The 17,794-nt window shown below is 50.9% G+C and overlaps 1 protein-coding gene across 1 annotated transcript in view; it reads right to left on the bottom strand.

The window, feature by feature from the left end:
* LOC144034058 (uncharacterized) overlaps positions 1-17,190 on the bottom strand; it is a 54,686-nt gene extending 37,496 nt beyond the window's left edge. Inside the window, exons 1-3 of the mRNA XM_077542586.1 lie at positions 17,018-17,190; positions 15,454-15,619; positions 13,984-14,047 (exon numbers count right to left, since the gene is read on the bottom strand). The gene's annotated coding sequence lies outside the window, so the exon portion shown is untranslated. The remainder of the gene's footprint in view (positions 1-13,983; positions 14,048-15,453; positions 15,620-17,017) is intronic.
* Between the last annotated feature and the right edge of the window lie 604 nt (positions 17,191-17,794).

Here is a 17,794-nt window from a genome sequence, read left to right as displayed (position 1 = left end):
AGAGGTTCATTAGACACACACCCTGTGGGCATCACGTTGGCCGATCAAGCTCGTTACCTGCGGTAAAACGACAAGACCGCTGCGGGCCTCCACCAGAGTTTCCTCTGGGTTCGCCCTGCTCGGGCATAGTTCACCATCTTTTGCAACATTTTCCGGCATTCTGCCATCCCATCCCATTCATAATAGGTTAGTTGTTGCCCCAAATCTCCCAGCGCACAGAGACGCCTCTGTGTCCATGCATTTTCCATGGGCGGGGAGACTTTAACGTCCCGCTCCAAGCCGGCGCAACATTTTCCGGCTGTCTGCCAAACCATCCCATTCGTAATGGGTTTGTTACTGCCCCAGTTCACTCAGCCCACAGAGACGCCTCTGTGTCCGTGCACTTTCTGACACCTTCATCGGACACCTGTACCGCCACGCAACAGATCTCTTTTTCAGGGAAAGGTTCATTAGACACACACCCTGTGGGCATCACGTTGGCCGATCAAGCTCGTTACCTGCGGTTCAACGACAGGACCGCTGCGAGCCTCCACCAGAGTTTCCTCTGGGTTCGCCCTGCTCGGGCATAGTTCACCATCTTTTGCAACATTTTCCGGCCTTCTGCCATCCCATCCCATTCATAATAGGTTAGTTATTGCCCCAAATCTCCCAGCGCACAGAGACGCCTCTGTGTCCATGCATTTTCCATGGGCGGGGAGACTTTAACGTCCCGCTCCAAGCCGGCGCAACATTTTCCGGCCGTCTGCCAAACCATCCCATTCGTAATGGGTTTGTTACTGCCCCAGTACACTCAGCCCACAGAGACGCCTCTGTGTGCGTGCACTTTCTGACACCTTCATCGGACACCTGTACCGCCACGCAACAGATCTCTTTTACAGGGAGAGGTTGATTAGACACACAGGTTGTGGGCATCACGTTGGCCGATCAAGCTCGTTACCAGCGGTACAACGACAGGACCGCTGCAGGCCTCCACCAGAGTTTCCTCTGGGTTCGCCCTGCTCGGGCATAGTTCACCATCTTTTGCAACATTTTCCGGCCTTCTGCGATCACATCCCATTCATAATGGGTTAGTTATTGCCCCAAATCTCCCAGCCCACAGAAACGCCTCTGTGTCCATGCATTTTCCATGGGCAGGGAGACATTTAACGTCCCGCTCCACGCCGTCGTAACATTTTCCGGCCGTCTGCCAAACCATCCCATTAGTAATGGGTTTGTTACTGCCCCAGTTCACTCATCCCACAGAGACGCCTCTGTGTCCGTGCACTTTCTGATACCTTCATCGGACACCTGTACCGCCACACAATAGATCTCTTTTTCAGGGAGAGGTTTATTCAACACACACCCTGTGGGCATCACGTTGGCCGATCAAGCTCGTTACCAGCGGTACAACGACAGGACCGCTGCGGGCCTCCACCAGAGATTCCTCTGGGTTCGCCCTGCTTGGGCATAGTTCACCATATTTTGCAACATTTCCCGTGCTTCTGCCATCCCATACCATTCATAATGGGTTAGTTATTGCCTCAAATCTCCCAGCCCACAGAAACGCCTCTGTGTCCATGCATTTTCCATGGGCGGGGAGACTTTTAACGTCCCGTTCCACGCCGGCGCAACATTTTCCGGCCGTCTGACAAACCATCCCATTCGTAATGGGTTTGTTACTGCCCCAGTTCACTCAGCCCACAGAGACGCCTCTGTGTCCGTGCACTTTCTGACACCTTGATCGGACACCTGTACCGCCACGCAACAGATCTCTTTTTCAGGGAGAGGTTTATTAGACATACACCCTGTGGGCATCACGTTGGCTGATCAAGCTCGTTACCAGCGGTACATTGACAGGACCGCTTTGGGCCTCCACCAGAGTTTCCTCTGGGTTCGCCCTGCTCGGGCATAGTTCACCATCTTTTGCAACATTTTCCGGCCTTCTGCCATCCCATTCATAATGGGTGAGTTATTGCCCCAAATCTCCCAGCCCACAGAGACGCCTCTGTGTCCGTGCACTTTCTGACACCTTCATCGGACACCTGTACCGCCACGCAACAGATCTCTTTTTCAGGGAAAGGTTTATTAGACACATACGCTGTGGGCATCACGTTGGTCGATCAAGCTCGTTACCAGCGGTACAACGACAGGACCGCTGCGGGCCTCCACCAGAGTTTCCTCTGGGTTCGCCCTGCTCGGGCATAGTTCACCATCTTTTGCAACATTTCCCGTGCTTCTGCCATCCCATACCATTCATAATGGGTTAGTTATTGCCCCAAATCTCCCAGCCCACAGAGACGCCTCTGTGTCCATGCATTTTCCATGGGCGGGGAGACTTTTAACGTCCCGTTCCACGCCGAAGGAACATTTTCCGGCCGTCTGCCAAACCATCCCATTCGTAATGGGTTTGTTACTTTTGTTACTGCCCCTGTTCACTCAGCCCACAGAGACGCCTCTGTGTCCGTGCACTTTCTGACACCTTCATCGGACACCTGTACCGCCACGCAACAGATCTCTTTTTCAAGGAGAGGTTTATTAGACACACACCCTGTGGGCATCACGTTGGCCGATCAAGCTCGTTACCAGCGGTACAACGAAAGGACCGCTGCGGGCCTCCACCAGAGTTTGCTCTGGGTTCGCCCTGCTCGGGCATATTTCACCATCTTTTGCAACATTTTCCGGCCTTCTGCCATCCCATTCATAATGGGTTAGTTATTGCCCCAAATCTCCCAGCCCACAGAGACGCCTCTGTGTCAATGCATTTTCCATGGGCGGGGAGACTTTTAAAGTCCCGCTCCACGCCGGCGCAACATTTTCCGGCCGTCTGCCAAACCATCCCATTCGTAATGGGTTTGTTACTGCCCCAGTTCACTCATTCCACAGAGACGCCTCTGTGTCCGTGTTTTTTCTGACACCTTCATCGGACACCTGTACCGCCACGCAACAGATCTCTTTTTCAGGGAGAGGTTCATTAGACACACACCCTGTGGGCATCACGTTGGCCGATCAAGCTCGTTACCTGCGGTACAACGACAAGACCGCTGCGGGCCTCCACCAGAGTTTCCTCTGGGTTCGCCCTGCTCGGGCATAGTTCACCATCTTTTGCAACATTTTCCGGCATTCTGCCATCCCATCCCATTCATAATAGGTTAGTTGTTGCCCCAAATCTCCCAGCGCACAGAGACGCCTCTGTGTCCATGCATTTTCCATGGGCGGGGAGACTTTAACGTCCCGCTCCAAGCCGGCGCAACATTTTCCAGCCGTCTGCCAAACCATCCCATTCGTAATGGGTTTGTTACTGCCCCAGTTCACTCAGCCCACAGAGACGCCTCTGTGTCCGTGCACTTTCTGACACCTTCATCGGACACCTGTACCGCCACGCAACAGATCTCTTTTTCAGGGAGAGGTTCATTAGACACACACCCTGTGGGCATCACGTTGGCCGATCAAGCTCGTTACCTGCGGTTCAACGACAGGACCGCTGCGAGCCTCCACCAGAGTTTCCTCTGGGTTCGCCCTGCTCGGGCATAGTTCACCATCTTTTGCAACATTTTCCGGCCTTCTGCCATCCCATCCCATTCATAATAGGTTAGTTATTGCCAAAAATCTCCCAGCGCACAGAGACGCCTCTGTGTCCATGCATTTTCCATGGGCGGGGAGACTTTAACGTCCCGCTCCAAGCCGGCGCAACATTTTCCGGCCGTCTGCCAAACCATCCCATTCGTAATGGGTTTGTTACTGCCCCAGTACACTCAGCCCACAGAGACGCCTCTGTGTCCGTGCACTTTCTGACACCTTCATCGGACACCTGTACCGCCACGCAACAGATCTCTTTTACAGGGAGAGGTTGATTAGACACACAGGTTGTGGGCATCACGTTGGCCGATCAAGCTCGTTACCAGCGGTACAACGACAGGACCGCTGCGGGCCTCCACCAGAGTTTCCTCTGGGTTCGCCCTGCTCGGGCATAGTTCACCATCTTTTGCAACATTTTCCGGCCTTCTGCGATCACATCCCATTCATAATGGGTTAGTTATTGCTCCAAATCTCCCAGCCCACAGAAACGCCTCTGTGTCCATGCATTTTCCATGGGCAGGGAGACCTTTAACGTCCCGCTCCACGCCGTCGTAACATTTTCCGGCCGTCTGCCAAACCATCCCATTCGTAATGGGTTTGTTACTGCCCCAGTTCACTCATCCCACAGAGACGCCTCTGTGTCCGTGCACTTTCTGATACCTTCATCGGACACCTGTACCGCCACACAATAGATCTCTTTTTCAGGGAGAGGTTTATTCAACACACACCCTGTGGGCATCACGTTGGCCGATCAAGCTCGTTACCAGCGGTACAACGACAGGACCGCTTTGGGCCTCCACCAGAGTTTCCTCTGGGTTCGCCCTGCTCGGGCATAGATCACCATCATTTGCAACATTTTCCGGCCTTCTGCCATCCCATTCATAATGGGTTAGTTATTGCCCCAAATCTCCCAGCCCACAGAGACGCCTCTGTGTCCATGCATTTTCCATGGGCGGGGAGACTTTTAACGTCCCGTTCCACGCCGGCGCAACATTTTCCGGCCGTCTGCCAAACCATCCCATTCGTAATGGGTTTGTTACTGCCCCAGTTCACTCACTCCACAGAGACGCTTCTGTGTCCGTGCACTTTCTGACACCTTTCTTCGGACACCTGTCCCGCCACGCAACAGATCTCTTTTTCAGGGAGAGGTTTATTAGACACACACCCTGTGGGCATCACGTTGGCCGATCAAGCTCGTTACCAGATGTACAACGACAGGGCCGCTGCGGGCCTCCACCAGAGTTTCCTCTTGGTTAGCCCTGCTCGGGCATAGTTCACCATCTTTTGCAACATTTTCCGGCCTTCTGCCATCCCATCCCATTCATAATGGGTTAGTTATTGCCCCAAATCTGTGTCCATGCATTTTCCATGGGCGGGGAGACTTTAACGTCATGCTCCAAGCCAGTGCAACATTTTCCGGCCGTCTGCCCAACCATCACATTCGTAATGGGTTTGTTACTGCCCCAGTTCTCTCAGCCAACAGAGACGCCTCTGTGTCCGTGCACTTTCTGACATCTTCATTTGACACCTGTACCGCCACGCAACAGATCTCTTTTTCAGGAAGAGGTTTATTAGACACACACCCTGTGGGAATCACGTTGGCCGATCAAGCTCGTTACCAGATGTACAACGACAGGACCGCTGCAGGCCTCCACCAGAGTTTCCTCTGGGTTCGCCCTGCTCGGGCATAGTTCACCATCTTTTGCAACATTTTCCGGCCTTCTGCGATCACATCCCATTCATAATGGGTTAGTTATTGCCCCAAATCTCCCAGTCCACAGAAACGCCTCTGTGTCCATGCATTTTCCATGGGCAGGGAGACCTTTAACGTCCCGCTCCACGCCGTCGTAACATTTTCCGGCCGTCTGCCAAACCATCCCATTCGTAATGGGTTTGTTACTGCCCCAGTTCACTCATCCCACAGAGACGCCTCTGTGTCCGTGCACTTTCTGATACCTTCATCGGACACCTGTACCGCCACACAATAGATCTCTTTTTCAGGGAGAGGTTTATTCAACACACACCCTGTGGGCATCAAGTTGGCCGATCAAGCTCGTTACCAGCGGTACAACGACAGGACCGCTTTGGGCCTCCACCAGAGTTTCCTCTGGGTTCGCCCTGCTCGGGCATAGATCACCATCATTTGCAACATTTTCCGGCCTTCTGCCATCCCATTCATAATGGGTTAGTTATTGCCCCAAATCTCCCAGCCCACAGAGACGCCTCTGTGTCCATGCATTTTCCATGGGCGGGGAGACTTTTAACGTCCCGTTCCACGCCGGCGCAACATTTTCCGGCCGTCTGCCAAACCATCCCATTCGTAATGGGTTTGTTACTGCCCCAGTTCACTCACTCCACAGAGACGCTTCTGTGTCCGTGCACTTTCTGACACCTTCATCGGACACCTGTCCCGCCACGCAACAGATCTCTTTTTCAGGGAGAGGTTTATTAGACACACACCCTGTGGGCATCACGTTGGCCGATCAAGCTCGTTACCAGATGTACAACGACAGGGCCGCTGCGGGCCTCCACCAGAGTTTCCTCTGGGTTAGCCCTGCTCGGGCATAGTTCACCATCTTTTGCAACATTTTCCGGCCTTCTGCCATCCCCTTCATAATGGGTTAGTTATTGCCCCAAATCTCCTTGCCCACAGAGACGCCTCTGTGTCAATGCATTTTCCATGGGCGGGGAGACTTTAAACGTCCCGTTCCACGCCGGCGCAACATTTTCCGTCCGTCTGCCAAACCATCCCATTCGTAATGGGTTTGTTACTGCCCCAGTTCACTCAGCCCACAAAGACGCCTCTGTGTCCGTGCACTTTTTGTAACCTTCATCGGACACCTGTACCGCCACGCAACAGATCTCTTTTTCAGGGAGAGGTTTATTCGACACACACCCTGTGGGCATCACTTTGGCCAATCAAGCTCGTTACCAGCGGTACATTGACAGGACCGCTTTGAGCCTCCACCAGAGTTTCCTCTGGGTTTGCCCTGCTCGGGCATAGTTCACCATCTTTTGCAACATTTTCCGGCCTTCTGCCATCCCATTCATAATGGGTTAGTTATTGCCCCAAATCTCCCAGCCCACAGAGACGCCTCTTTGTCAAGGCATTTTCCATGGGCGGGGAGACTTTCAACGTCCCGCTCCACGCGAGCGCAACATTTTCCTGCCGTCTGCCAAACCATCCCATTCGTAATGGGTTAGTTACTGCCCCAGTTCAATCACCCCACAGAGACGCCTCTGTGTCCGTGCACTTTCTGACACCTTCATCGTACAACTGTACCGCCACGCAACAGATCTCTTTTTCAGGGAGAGGTTTATTAGACACACACCCTGTGGGCATCACGTTGGCTGATCAAGCTGGTTACCAGCGGTACAACGACAGGACCGCTTTGGGCCTCCACCAGAGTTTCCTCTGGGTTCGCCCTGCTCGGGCATAGTTCACCATCTTTTGCAACATTTTCCGGCCTTCTGCCATCCCCTTCATAATGGGTTAGTTATTGCCCCAAATCTCCCAGCCCACAGAGACGCCTCTGTGTCCATGCATTTTCCATAGGCAGGGAGACTTTTAACGTACCGCTCCACACCGGCGCAACATTTTCCGGCCGTCTGCCAAACCATCCCATTCGTAATGGGTTTGTTACTGCACCAGTTCACTCAGCCCACAGAGACGCCTCTGTGTCCGTGCACTTTCTGACACCTTCATCGGACACCGGTACCGCCACGCAACAGATCTCTTTTTCAGGGAAAGGTTTATTAGACACATACCCTGTGGGCATCATGTTGGCCGATCAAGCTCGTTACCAGCGGTACAACGACAGGACCGCTGCGGGCCTCCACCAAAGTTTCCTCTGGGTTCGCCCTGCTCCGGCATAGTTCACCATCTTTTGCAACATTTCCCGTGCTTCTGCCATCCCATACCATTCATAATGGGTTAGTTATTGCACCAAATCTCCCAGCCCACAGAAACGCCTCTGTGTCCATGCATTTTCCATGGGCGGGGAGACTTTTAACGTCCCGTTCCACGCCGGCGCAACATTTTCCGGCCGTCTGCCAAACCATCCCATTCGTAATGGGTTTGTTACTGCCCCAGTTCACTCAGCCCACAGAGACGCCTCTGTGTCCGTGCACTTTCTGACACCTTTATCGGACACCTGTACCGCCACGCAACAGATCACTTTTACAGGGAGAGGTTTATTAGACACACACCCTGTGGGCATCACGTTGGCCGATCAAGCTCGTTACCAGCAGTACGACAGGACCGCTGCGGGCCTCCACCAGAGATTCCTCTGGGTTCGCCCTGCTTGGGCATAGTTCACCATCTTTTGCAACATTTCCCGTGCTTCTGCCATCCCATACCATTCATAATGGGTTAGTTATTGCCCCAAATAACCCAGCCCACAGAAACGCCTCTGTGTCCATGCATTTTCCATGGGCGGGGAGACTTTTAACGTCCCGTTCCACGCCGGCGCAACATTTTTCGTCCGTCTGCCAAACCATCCCATTCGTAATGGGTTTGTTACTGCCCCAGTTCACTCAGCCCACAGAGACGCCTCTGTGACCGTGCACTTTCTGACACCTTGATCGGACACCTGTACCGCCACGCAACAGATCTCTTTTTCAGGGAGAGGTTTATTAGACACACACCCTGTGGGCATCACGTTGGCTGATCAAGCTCGTTACCAGCGGTACATTGAAAGGACCGCTTTGGGCCTCCACCAGAGTTTCCTCTGGGTTTGCCCTGCTCGGGCATAGTTCACCATCTTTTGCAACATTTTCCGGCCTTCTGCCATCCCATTCATAATGGGTTAGTTATTGCCCCAAATCTCCCAGCCCACAGAGACTTCTCTGTGTCAATGCATTTTCCATGGGCGGGGAGACTTTTAACGTCCCGCTCCACGCCGGCGCAACATTTTCCTGCCGTCTGCCAAACCATCCCATTCGTAATGGGTTTGTTACTGCCCCAGTTCACTCAGCCCACAGAGACGCCTCTGTGTCCGTGCACTTTCTGACACCTTCATCGGACACCTGTACCGCCACGCAACAGATCTCTTTTTCAGGGAGAGGTTTATTAGACACACACCCTGTGGGCATCACGTTGGCTGATCAAGCTCGTTACCAGTGGTACAACGACAGGAACGCTGCGGGCCTCCACCAGAGTTTCCTCTGGGTTCGCCCTGTTCGGGCATAGTTCACCATCTTTTGCAACATTTTCCGGCCTTCTGCCATCCCCTTCATAATGGGTTAGTTATTGCCCCAAATCTCCTTGCCCACAGAGACGCCTCTGTGTCAATGCATTTTCCATGGGCGGGGAGACTTTAAACGTCCCGTTCCACGCCGGCGCAACATTTTCCGTCCGTCTGCCAAACCATCCCATTCGTAATGGGTTTGTTACTGCCCCAGTTCACTCAGCCCACAGAGACGCTTCTGTGTCCGTGCACTTTCTGACACCTTCATCGGACACATGTACCGCCACGCAACAGATCACTTTTTCAGGGAAAGGTTTATTAGACACATACCCTGTGGGCATCATGTTGGCCGATCAAGCTCGTTACCAGCGGTACAACGACAGGACCGCTGCGGGCCTCCACCAAAGTTTCCTCTGGGTTCGCCCTGCTCCGGCATAGTTCACCATCTTTTGCAACATTTCCCGTGCTTCTGCCATCCCATACCTCTCATAATGGGTTAGTTATTGCACCAAATCTCCCAGCCCACAGAAACGCCTCTGTGTCCATGCATTTTCCATGGGCGGGGAGACTTTTAACGTCCCGTTCCACGCCGGCGCAACATTTTCCGGCCGTCTGCCAAATCATCCCATTCGTAATGGGTTTGTTACTGCCCCAGTTCACTCAGCCCACAAAGACGCCTCTGTGTCCGTGCACTTTTTGTAACCTTCATCGGACACCTGTACCGCCACGCAACAGATCTCTTTTTCAGGGAGAGGTTTATTCGGCACACACCCTGTGGGCATCACTTTGGCCAATCAAGCTCGTTACCAGCGGTACATTGACAGGACCGCTTTGGGCCTCCACCAGAGTTTCCTCTGGGTTTGCCCTGCTCGGGCATAGTTCACCATCTTTTGCAACATTTTCCGGCCTTCTGCCATCCCATTCATAATGGGTTAGTTATTGCCCCAAATCTCCAAGCCCACAGAGACGCCTCTTTGTCAAGGCATTTTCCATGGGCGGGGAGACTTTCAACGTCCCGCTCCACGCGAGCGCAACATTTTCCTGCCGTCTGCCAAACCATCCCATTCGTAATGGGTTAGTTACTGCCCCAGTTCAATCACCCCACAGAGACGCCTCTGTGTCCGTGCACTTTCTGACACCTTCATCGTACAACTGTACCGCCACGCAACAGATCTCTTTTTCAGGGAGAGGTTTATTAGACACACACCCTGTGGGCATCACGTTGGCTGATCAAGCTGGTTACCAGCGGTACAACGACAGGACCGCTTTGGGCCTCCACCAGAGTTTCCTCTGGGTTCGCCCTGCTCGGGCATAGTTCACCATCTTTTGCAACATTTTCCGGCCTTCTGCCATCCCCTTCATAATGGGTTAGTTATTGCCCCAAATCTCCCAGCCCACAGAGACGCCTCTGTGTCCATGCATTTTCCATAGGCAGGGAGACTTTTAACGTACCGCTCCACACCGGCGCAACATTTTCCGGCCGTCTGCCAAACCATCCCATTCGTAATGGGTTTGTTACTGCACCAGTTCACTCAGCCCACAGAGACGCCTCTGTGTCCGTGCACTTACTGACACCTTCATCGGACACCTGTACCGCCACGCAACAGATCTCTTTTTCAGGGAGAAGTTTATTAGACACACACCCTGTGGGCATCACGTTGGCCGGTCAAGCTCGTTACCAGTGGTACAACGACAGGACTGCTGCGGGCCTCCACCAGAGTTTCCTCTGGGTTCGCCCTGCTCGGGCATAGTTCACCATCTTTTGCAACATTTTCCGGCCTTCTGCCATCCCATCACATTCATCATGGGTTAGTTATTGCCCCAAATCTCCCAGCCCACAGCGACGCCTCTGTGTCCATGCATTTTCCATGGGCGGGGAGACTTTTAACGTCCCACTCCATGCCGGCGCAACATTTTCCGGCCATCGGCCAAACCATCCCATTCGTAATGGGTTTGTTACTGCCCCAGTTCACTCAGCCCACAAAGACGCCTCTGTGTCTGTGCACTTTCTGACACCTTCATCGGACACCTGTACCGCCACGCAACAGATCTCTTTTTCAGGGAGAGGTTTATCAGACATACACCCTGTGGGCATCACGTTGGCCGGTCAAGCTCGTTGCCAGCGGTACAACGACAGGACCGCTGCGGGCCTCCACCAGAGTTTCCTCTGGGTTCGCCCTGCTCGGGCATAGTTCACCATCTTTTGCAACATTTTCCGGCCTTCTGCCATCCCATCACATTCATCATGGGTTAGTTATTGCCCCAAATCTCCCAGCCCACAGAGACGCCTCTGTGTCCATGCATTTTCCATGGGCGGGGAGACTTTTAACGTCCCGCTCCACGCCAGCGCAACATTCTCCGGCTTTCTGCCAAACCATCCCATTGGTAATAGGTTTGTTACTGCCCCAGTTCATTCAGCCCACAGAGACCCCTCTGTGGCCGTGAACTTTCTGACACCTTCATCGGACACCTGTACCGCCACGCAATAGATCTTTTTTTCAGGGAGAGGTTTATTAGACACACGCCCCGTGGGCATCACGTTGGCCGATCAAGCTCGTTACCAGCGGTACAACGACAGGACTGTGCGGGCCTCCACCAGAGTTTTCCCTTGGGTTCGCCCTGCTCGGGCATAGTTCACCATCTTTTGCAACATTTTCCGGCCTTCTGCCATCCCATCCTATTCATAATAGGTTTGTTATTGCCCCAAATCTCCAAGCGCACAGAGACGCCTCTGTGTCCATGCATTTTCCATGGGCGGGGAGACTTTTAACGTCCCGCTCCATGCCGGCACAACATTTTCCGGCCGTCTGCCAAACCATCCCATTCGTAATTGGTTCGTTACTGCCCCAGTTCACTCAGCCCACAGAGACACCTCTGTGTCCATGCATTTTCCATGGACTGAGACTTTTAACGTCCCGCACCATGCCAGCGCAACTTTTTCCAGCCGTCTGCCAAACCATCCCATTCGTAATGGGTTTGTTACTGCCCCAGTTCACCCAGCCCACAGAGACGCCTCTGTGTCCGTGCACTTTCTGACACCTTCAATGGACACCTGTACCGCCACGCAACAGATCTCTTTTTCAGGGAGAAGTTTATTAGACACACACCCTGTGGGCATCACATTGGCCGATCAAGCTCGTTACCAGTGGTACAACGACAGGACTGCTGCGGGCCTCCACCAGAGTTTCCTCTGGGTTCGCCCTGCTCGGGCATAGTTCACCATCTTTTGCAACATTTTCCGGCCTTCTGCCATCCCATCCCATTCATAATGGGTTAGTTATTGCCCCAAATCTCCCAGCCCACAGAGACGCCTCTGTGTCCATGCATTTTCCATGGGAGGGGAGTCTTTTAACGTCCCGCTACACGCCGTTGCAACATTTTCCGGGCGTCTGACAAACCATAGCATTCGTAATAGGTTTGTTACTGCCCCAGTTAATTCAGCCAACAGAGACGCCTCTGTGTCCGTGCACTTTCTGACACCTTCATCAGACAACTGTACCGCCAAGCAACATATCTCTTTTTCAGGGAGAGGTTTATTAGACACACACCATGTGGGCATCACGTTGGCCGATCAAGCTCGTTACCAACGGAACAACGACAGGACCGCTGCGGGCCTCCACCAGAGTTTCCTCTGGGTTCGCCCTGCTCGGGCATAGTTCACCATCTTTTGCAACATTTTCCGGCCTTCTGCCATCCCATCCCATTCATAATGGGTTAGTTATTGCCCCAAATCTCCCAGCCCACAGAGACACCTCTGTGTCCATGCATTTTCCATGGGAGGGGAGTCTTTTAACGTCCCGCTACACGCCGTTGCAACATTTTCCGGCCGTCTGCCAAACCATCCCATTCGTAATGGGTTTGTTACTGCCCCAGTTCACTCAGCCCACAGAGACGCCTCTGTGTCAGTGCACTTTCTGACACCTTCATCGGACACCTGTACCGCCACGCAACAGATCTCTTTTTCAGGGAGAGGTTTATTAGACACACACCGGCCGATCAAGCTCGTTACCAGCAGTACGACAGGACCGCTGCGGGCCTCCACCAGAGTTTCCTCTGGGTTCGCCCTGCTCGGGCATAGTTCACCATCTTTTGCAACATTTTCCGGCCTTCTGCCATCCCATCCCATTCATAATGGGTTAGTTATTGCCCCAAATCTCCCAGCCCACAGAGACGCCTCTGTGTCCATGCATTTTCCATGGGCGGGGAGACTTTTAACGTCCCGCTCCCCGCCGGCGCAACATTTTCCGGCCGTCTGCTAAACCATCCCATTTGTAATGGGTTTGTTACTGCCCCAGTTCACTCAGCCCACAAAGACGCCTTTGTGTCCGTGCACTTTCTGACACCTTCATCGGACACCTGTACCGCCACGCAACAGATCTCTTTTTCAGGGAGTGGTTTATTAGACACACACCCTGTGGGCATCACATTGGCCGGTCAAGCTCGTTGCCAGCGGTACAACGACAGGACCGCTGCGGGCCTCCACCAGAGTTTCCTCTGGGTTCGCCCTGCTCGGGCATAGTTCACCATCTTTTGCAACATTTTCCGGCCTTCTGCCATCCCATCCCATTCATAATGGGTAAGTTATTGCCCCAAATCTCCCAGCCCACAGAGACGCCTCTGTGTCCATGCATTTTCCATGGGCGGGGAGACTTTTAACGTCCCGCTCCACGCTGGCGCAACATTTTCCGGCCGTCTGCCAAACCATCCCATTCGTAATGGGTTTGTTACTGCCCCAGTTCACTCAGGCCACAGAGACGCCTCTGTGTCTGTGCACTTTCTGACACCTTCATCGGACACCTGTACCGCCACGCAACAGATCTCTTTTTCAGGGAGAGGTTTATTAGACACACACCCTGTGGGCATCACATTGGCCGATCAAGCTCGTTTCCAGCGGTACAACGACAGGACCGCTGCGGGCCTCCACCAGAGTTTCCTCTGGGTTCGCCCTGCTCGGGCATAGTTCACCATCTTTTGCAACATTTTCCGGCCTTCTGCCATCCCATCCCATTCATAATGGGTTAAGTTATTGCCCCAAATCTCCCAGCCCACAGAGACGCCTCTGTGTCCATGCATTTTCCATGGGTGGGGAGACTTTTAACGTCCCGACAGTAGATTGCATGCCTGAGTTTATATCCTCCAACTTTGTCTCTGTCTCCCCCTCTGGCAAATCTGCTAAGCCCCACCTCACACACACAGTGGATGGCATCACAGGGTATCAATTGTATAGGGGAATTTATACCTCAGAATTTGGAGTAGGTTGTCTCATGACTGAAGGGTCAGCAGTTTCATTCAGGGTTCTGTAACTAAATAGACACATTACACAGCATTCATGTTGCATTGTCATAGTGGGGTACACACAGGTGTATTTTACCAAATTAATTAAGGTCACACTTTATTGAGTGTCTCACACTGTCACAGCCATGCCAAAGTGCCACTATGCACAATATCCACACCCTGACTCAGCTAAAACATAAATGGACCAGGGCCATAATCACATTTAATTACACCTGTCTACTACGCTTTTGACACAAGGGCTGAACGATTAATTGCATTTGCGATTTGACTGCGGTTTGAAAACATGCGTGCGTCTTAGCTGGAGTCATTTCAGTAGGGGAGGGGTAGGAGCCGCGGGGTAGGCAGGAAAGTGGTGGGGCCGAGCGAGGCCGAGTGGAACGGTCCAGGATGGAGGGAAGTGTAGAGCCGACTTCAACACGACGCTATAATGGCGGATGCAACAGAAAGTTTAGTACCAGCAAGGCAATTGTGTGGATGAATTTTGGCTATAAAAACGACGCTACGCAATGTAAAGCATCGTGCAGAATCTGCCTCCCTCCCGTTGCTACCTCAAGAGGGGACAATACGAACCTTTTTCAGCGCTTAAAAAAACCCACACCACACAGCACTGAATGATAGCTGCATTATGACTAAAACGCCAGCGACCAGTGTTTCAATTTCAGTGTGTGTGAGCAGAGGGTCAATGCGTGTGTGCGGGAAAGCGAGAGAGAGACAGCGTGAGCGGGAGGGAGGGGGGAAAGGGTTAGAGATAAACCGGGTGTGAGGGACAGAGGTTAAAAATGTGTTTATTGCAAAAATTATTACCTTGAAGTTACTTGCGTTCATCTTTAAAACCAGCATAAGTTGACATGCTGGTTTTCCTAGTAAAAAAACTGTGAGGTACTCACAATTATACAGAACAACTTTTGTGGCTAAGAGTGCTATACTTATTTTGCTCATAAATTGCTATTACTGAGTTAATTTAATATTTTCATTGGTATTCAAAAGAGTTTTTTATTTTCAAATTTGAATGAGAATATAGTGTACACATATTTTGTGTTAATTCATTTTGTGACTTTTTGAAAGTACAGAACATTAAAAATGTTTGCACTTCTATGATAAAAGTTTATAGATAAAAGTTATAATGCTTCTCATTGGTTGATTTATGTTTATAACATGGATTTATTTGTGTATGTTGAAAAATAGAACACGACCTAATTTATTAATTTTTTTTAATCGCATAGTAAATGGCAATCGGAAAATTTTGTGGGAAAAAAAAATCACAATTACATTATTTTCCATAATCGCTCAGCCCTAATTGACACCACATGTTGGATGTGAAAAGTGTCAATGCCAAATGTCAACAAAGTAGGCAAGAAAAAAGTATGTTTTATCTCGTTTCAGCCGGGCTATTGGTCAAAATTGATGGTTTTACCTGTATATGTTATTGCCGCATACCCATCCATCTTCCTTCTCTGTGGCGTTAAGCAAGCGTAGTCGTCCTATTTTGATACTCCACTCTTGTCTTTATTTGTTACAGAACAGAGTGACATCCGTCTCCAGCAGTATCATCGTGCTTGCCAATGTCGCCAAATGTTTTCCTGAAAATAGAGGCTGTATAATTAGAAAACATGTCACCATTGTGGCCAAAATAATCAAGATAAATTATATTATTGTAACATGAAATATTAGGAAAAGGGTCTAACTTGCATTGTATCATATTGTCGAACTCAAGCTTGAACCAGTCTGGTTCAAAGAGAAACCTGAACACTTTCATGCAGGCCAAGACTTTTAGTCCAAACGTGTACAACTAATGGGTGGATTACTTAAAGGTGCAATGATTGTGCAGTTAAAAAATGTTAATATTAAAGCAGGGTTCACCAATTGCAATCCTCGAGGTATATGGATATGGCACCCAACGCTGCAAACAGCAAAGCCCTATGCGCGGCCCCACTGTGGCCAATCGGGCATCACTATTATAAAGGTAAGTGACCCGAGAATAACAATACAAAAACAATAACAAAAAATACGAAAATAAATTAGCCTACCCTTCACAACCCTGCTAGCCCAGCTAGACAGGTCGACGGTAGGGCGGACTAAATAAAAAGGCAGCCTATAATCGATCTAAGAGGACAGCAGGTAGCAGCAGAAAAATTACTTTAAAAAACAGACAAAATGACAGTATTTACAATCATAAACAGTTTTTAAAATGTATTCAATGAATACTGAAAAGCATGTAAAAAAAATAATTATCATCATTATTATTATTATTGGAAATTGGGGGGATAGAATGAAGTCGACGTATTTTCTAGCCTCTTCCCACAATCTCAAACGGTCCCAAACGCCACTTTTATACTGATCACCATTACTAACACAAGCACAGACCATTCAATAGTTTGGTAGTTAGCACTTAGCGCCAAAACAAACTGTCAAACAAATGAGACTGAGACGTGTGAAGCTTCGAACGTCATCGGTTACGTGATACTTGCAGAATGATACAAACTCCGAAACACTGATTGACGAAATCCGAAACACTGATTGACGAAATCCGAAACAAGCGTCAAGGTATCTGTTTCATTGGACCATCTACCATAATTATTTGCAAAGACTAACAACCCCGCTACAACACAGCCGAAGGACTTTCTCTGTGTCCAAATTCTCATGGTTGGGTCCCCCGAAGGCCAAATTTGTCGACCGTATGGCGTCATCCCCGGCGATACTCGACAAGACACAGACTTACATATGAATGGACTGTCAATGCTGCTTGTCGGTAACACGTTGACTTAATGGAGAAAATACCGGTAAGGGTACCAGATCTAAAGACGGAGTGGTAATGGCTCATTGACAAACCATTTATATATAAATTCCGTGAGTGTAGTCGAGTCACGCCGGGATGTACTCAACGGTCGACAAACTCGGCCTTCGCGGACCGAGCCTTGTGAATTTGGACACAGCCAACCTAAACCCGCCACACACTTACACACACAAATACTACCGACCTGGTTTCCAAATGTGCTGTTTTCCGTAGTCCATTCCGTTTCTCCGCATTTTTTCCGCGGTTATTGGGTGCAGATCCGCACCCAAACCACCGTTTCCGCAATAACGCTCGTGTCCAACAAACATTTCTCCGGCATCCCCCTCGGTACGTGTCCTTACTGTAAGTGTCAAACCGAACAAATGCGTCACTTTCGGATTATAAAGCGTCATGCGCGGGAAACTGGTGTGTGACGTCGTTGTGATTGACATCATGGAAAAATACTGGCCTGGGTACTAGCTAGACGCGGGATGCTGGCGTGTGACGGCCAAGTGAGTGACGTCATGGAAAAACACTGGTCTGGTCCTTCGGCTCCCCGGCCTGCACAACTGTACCGAAGACGTCACGCAGCAGGATTGGTTGGAAGTCGTGATGGAGAAAAAAATATATAATAATAAAATCACATTTCGGAATACTGTGTTACGTATGATTTGTACTTAAGGTATTTTTAAACAATCTTAAGGGTTAAACGCTTACGAGTTTACAGCTAGACAGCGAGCTGGGCTCTGGGTGGCAGTGGTACCCGAGCTGGGCTCTGGGTGGCAGTGGTACCGTCACTTGTCTTCAATGCAGGCCTCGTGGCTTTTCCCGGGCCCAGCTGCGGATAGTGGAAACGCTGAACCATCGCGTGTCTCGCGAGAGGAATCGCATCTTTGCCAGAAATTGGTTTGAGTCCCGACCTGATGTAAGGAAATATCACTCACATGCCTAAACTGGTCAAACCTTGATTTATGAGCATTCT

This window comes from Vanacampus margaritifer, chromosome 14 (assembly GCF_051991255.1).
Source record: "Vanacampus margaritifer isolate UIUO_Vmar chromosome 14, RoL_Vmar_1.0, whole genome shotgun sequence".
Taxonomy (NCBI): Eukaryota; Metazoa; Chordata; class Actinopteri; order Syngnathiformes; family Syngnathidae; genus Vanacampus; species Vanacampus margaritifer.
Note: the sequence above shows the minus strand (reverse complement) of the source record. Positions and strands in the feature narration are given on the sequence as shown.